We start from the raw sequence: 5,079 nt of genomic DNA on the forward strand, positions 1-5,079 counted from the left end.
TTCTAATTCGATTTGATTTAATTTACAGATTTAAAAAATACAGAGTACCTTTACAGTCAGCTTTATCATCAACTCTGTTTATCATCAACTCTGTTACATCAACTCTTTTATGTCTCTTTTACTTTGCTACAGTAAGCTTTGTTTATTGTCAACTCTGTTACCATCAGCTCTATCGTCAACTCTGTTGCATAAACTCTTTTACCGTCATCTTTTTTGATTATTATTAACTCTGTTACCGTCATCTTTGTTTATCGTCAACTCTGTTACGTCAACACTGTTATATCAACTCTTTTACAGACAACTTTGTTTATTGTCAACTCTGTTTATCGTCAACTGTGTTACCGTCAGCTTTGTTTATTGTCAACTCTGTTTATCATCAACTCTGCTACAGTTAGCTTTGTTTATGGTCAACTCTGCTACATGAACTCTGTTACTGTCGACTCTTATCGTCCATTCTATTTGTCAATTCTATTACTGTCAACTTTGTTTATCGCCAACTCAGTTAATCGTCAACTTTGCTACTGTCAACTCTGCTACATCAACTCTACCATCAACTCTGTTATCGTCAGCTCTGTTATCGTCAACTCTGTTATCGTCAGCTCTGTTATCATCAACTCTGTTACCGAACTCTGTTATCGTCAGCTCTGTTACCGAACTCTGTTTTGGTCAGCTCTGTTACCGAACTCTGTTATCGTCAGCTCTGTTACCAAACTCTGTTATCGTCAGCTCTGTTACCAAACTCTGTTATCGTCAGCTCTGTTATCGTCAGCTCTGTTACCAAACTCTGTTATCGTCAGCTCTGTTATCGTCAACTCTGTTACCGAACTCTGTTATCGTCAGCTCTGTTATCGTCAGCTCTGTTATCGTCAGCTCTGTTATCGTCAGCTCTGTTATCGTCAACTCTGTTATCGTCAACTCTGTTACCGAACTCTGTTATTGTCAGCTCTGTTATCGTCAACTCTGTTACCGAACTCTGTTATCGTCAGTCTTGTTATCGTTAACTCTGTTATCGTCAGCTCTGTTATCGTCAACTCTGTTATCATCAACTCTGTTACCGAACTCTGTTATCGTCAGCTCTGTTATCGTCAATTCTGTTATCGAACTCTGTTATCGTCAACTCTGTTATCGTCAACTCTGTTATCGTCAGCTCTGTTATCGTCAACTCTGTTATCGTCAGCTCTGTTATCGTCAACTCTGTTATCGTCAGCTCTGTTATCGTCAACTCTGTTATCGTCAACTCTGTTATCGTCAACTCTGTTATCGTCAGCTCTGTTATCGTCAACTCTGTTACCGAACTCTGTTATCGTCAGCTCTGTTATTGTCAACTCTGTTATCGTCAACTCTGTTATCGTCAGCTCTGTTATTGTCAACTCTGTTATCGTCAACTCTGTTATCGTCAGCTCTGTTATCGTCAGCTCTGTTATCGTCAACTCTGTTATCGTCAACTCTGTTACCGAACTCTGTTATCGTCAACTCTGTTATCGTCAACTCTGTTATCGTCAGCTCTGTTATCGTCAACTCTGTTATCGTCAGCTGTTATCGTCAACTCTGTTATCGTCAGCTCTGTTATCGTCAACTCTGTTATCGTCAACTTTGTTATCGTCAACTCTGTTATTGTCAACTCTGTTATCGTCAGCTCTGTTATCCTCAGCTCTGTTATCGTCAACTCTGTTATCGTCAACTCTGTTATCGTCAACTCTGTTATCGTCAACTCTGTTATCGTCAGCTCTGTTATCGTCAACTCTGTTACCGAACTCTGTTATCGTCAGCTCTGTTATCGTCTGTTATCGTCAACTCTGTTATCGTCAGCTCTGTTATCGTCAGCTCTGTTATCGTCAACTCTGTTATCGTCAACTCTGTTATCGTCAGCTCTGTTATCGTCAGCTCTGTTATCGTCAGCTCTGTTATCCTCAGCTCTGTTATCGTCAACTCTGTTATAGTCAGCTCTGTTATCGTCAACTCTGTTATCGTCAGCTCTGCTATCGTCAGCTCTGCTATCGTCAGCTCTGTTATCGTCAACTCTGTTACCGAACTCTGTTATCGTCAACTCTGTTATCGTCAACTCTGTTATCGTCAGCTCTGTTATCCTCAGCTCTGTTATCGTCAACTCTGTTATCGTCAACTCTGTTATCGTCAACTCTGTTATCAACTCTGTTATCGTCAACTCTGTTATCGTCAGCTCTGTTATCGTCAACTCTGTTACCGAACTCTGTTATCGTCAGCTCTGTTATCGTCTGTTATCGTCAACTCTGTTATCGTCAGCTCTGTTATCGTCAACTCTGTTATCGTCAGCTCTGTTATCGTCAGCTCTGTTATCGTCAACTCTGTTATCGTCAACTCTGTTATCGTCAACTCTGTTATCGTCAACTCTGTTATCGTCAACTCTGTTATCGTCAGCTCTGTTATCCTCAGCTCTGTTATCGTCAACTCTGTTATCGTCAACTCTGTTATCGTCAACTCTGTTATCGTCAGCTCTGTTATCGTCAACTCTGTTATCGTCAACTCTGTTATCGTCAGCTCTGTTATCCTCAGCTCTGTTATCGTCAGCTCTGTTATCGTCAGCTCTGTTATCGTCAACTCTGTTATCGTCAACTCTGCTATCGTCAGCTCTGTTATCATCAGCTCTGTTACCGAACTCTGTTATCGTCAACTCTGTTATCGTCAACTCTGTTATCGTCAACTTTGTTACCGTTAACTGTTACCTTCAACTCTTTTTCTCAATTAATGGAAAATGCCTGAAATGTACCTGGAAGGAGTCTTAAACATGTACAGTACACATTTTACAGCAGTATGTTATTGTGAACGCAGCCGTGGCCTGGTCTTCCTCCGCTCAGTGCCCTAGATGTGCGCCATACTCTACTCATTAGTGTATGTGGGTCACGTCACGGGTTTCCTCCTGTGTTTGTGGCACAACACGACAGCAAATGAATTACACACACAGTGAAAAACAAACTATTCAGCAAAAGCAGACTCTGACAAACTGTGTGCAGAGAAAGTGAATGTAGAAGCTTTATCACAGCTGCGCTCTGGGATTCAGATCTGCGTAAGCTCACAGCAGCCAATCAGATCACAGCCAATCAACTCACAGTAGCCAACCAGCTGCCAGGAGCACTGTTTCCCAGGAAACAACCTCTTCTGTGCACCAGGGTTGATTGAAATATTAAAAATACACAAACAAAGTAATTCTGTTATGAAATATTTTTAACAATTGAAAATGTCTGTTTTATAGGACACGGTTTCCATGAGTCTTAAATTGGTTTTCATTCAATTAAAGCCTAAAAAAGGGTTCAAATCAAAGCAACAAGTCTTAAAATGATATGATCATAGCGCTAACTATCATGAGGAAATCTTTCTTTATGTGTTTATTCCAGCCCGATATCATGAGGAAGCATAGCTATTTTACGTCTTGTCAGAAAAGTAGCTAATTAGTGAAATTTCATACAATTTAATTCAGATGTAAACACACAATGTACGAGTGTCAGGGAGCCACTAGCAATGTGAAAATATGCAAAATTATGACTAACACTTTTGAATTCCGGAAGCATGCACTGCACAAGTCAGTGGCGCCATCTAGTGGCGGAGTTCAAAATGCCTAAAAATTACAACTGCAATTTTTGAAGTAACTCAAATCATTCAGCGGAGTGATATAGAGCTGTAATGCGCTCAGAATCTGCCGGAACTACTTTAGCTGTGCCTTTATCTGACAATAACCAAACTCATCCATCTATCCATCCATCTATCTCTCCATCCATCCATTGTTCTCTCTCTATCTATCTGTTCGTCCGTCCATCCATCCATCCATCCATCCATCCATCCATTGTTCTCCATCTATCTATCTATCTATCTATCTATCTATCTATCTATCTATCTATCTATCTATCTATCTATCTATCTATCTATCTATCGTTCTTTATCCATCCATCCATCCATCCATCCATCCGTCTGTCTGTCTGTCCGTCCATCCATCCATCTATACACACATACACACACACACACATCTATCTATATCCATTCATCCATCAATCTATCATTCTTTATCCAACCATCCATTCATCTATCCATCCATCCATCATTCTCCATCCATCCATCCATCCATCCATCCATCCGTCTGTCCGTCCATCCATCCATCCATTCATCCATCCATCTATCTATACACACACACACACATCTATCTATATCCATTCATCCATCAATCTATCGTTCTTTATCCAACCATCCATCCATATATCCATCCATCCATCCATCCGTCCATCCATCATTCTCCATCCATCCATCGTTCTCCATCCATCCATCCATCCATCCATCTATCCATCCATCATTCTGTCCGTCCGTCCATCCATACACTGTTCTCCATCCATCCATATCTATATCTATCTATCTATCTATCTATCTATCTATCTATCTATCTATCTATCTATCTATCTATCTATCTATCTACCATCCATCCATCCATCCATCCATATTAAAGCACGCACACACACACACACACACACACGCACACGCACACACACCCTTCTATACCTATCGTTCTTTATCTATCTGCTCATCCATCATCTATCTGAAACAGTGAGATTTTAAGAGAATGGATGAAGCGACTCATGTTTGTAAATAAATTAATTTTATTTGAGACAGACGAGGAAAAGAAAGCGTCTGGAGAAGCTGTGCAGTGTGTTTGTCCAGTAATGCGAGCGATTATGACTATATAAAGCCATGCGGTCGATGACGAAACTGAAAACACATCGGCAATGATCAATGATCAGCTGCCGCTGAACTTTCAATCGCAAATATGTATGTAAATGCTGCACTAAATGGTACTCAAAAGGAAACAGTGAAACAAAAACACACATATAATCCCAAAATAGACCCGATTCTGTTGCCTTTTATAATCTGATATACGCTCTACAATAATCTGGTTTACCGTCTCTTCTCGGGTTCATCGGTGAAGGTGAGAGAAACACACAGACGTCCTGCTTGTGCCGATGAAGAAGGTCAAAATTAATAACTATAATCATAAAATCCCTCCAAAAGCATCTGACAGTGAACATCACCATTTTCAGAATAAAAATGCAAGTCAGAGTC

The sequence above is a fragment of the Danio rerio genome, chromosome 16 (genome assembly GCF_049306965.1).
Source record: "Danio rerio strain Tuebingen ecotype United States chromosome 16, GRCz12tu, whole genome shotgun sequence".
In the NCBI taxonomy this organism is placed as follows: domain Eukaryota; kingdom Metazoa; phylum Chordata; class Actinopteri; order Cypriniformes; family Danionidae; genus Danio; species Danio rerio.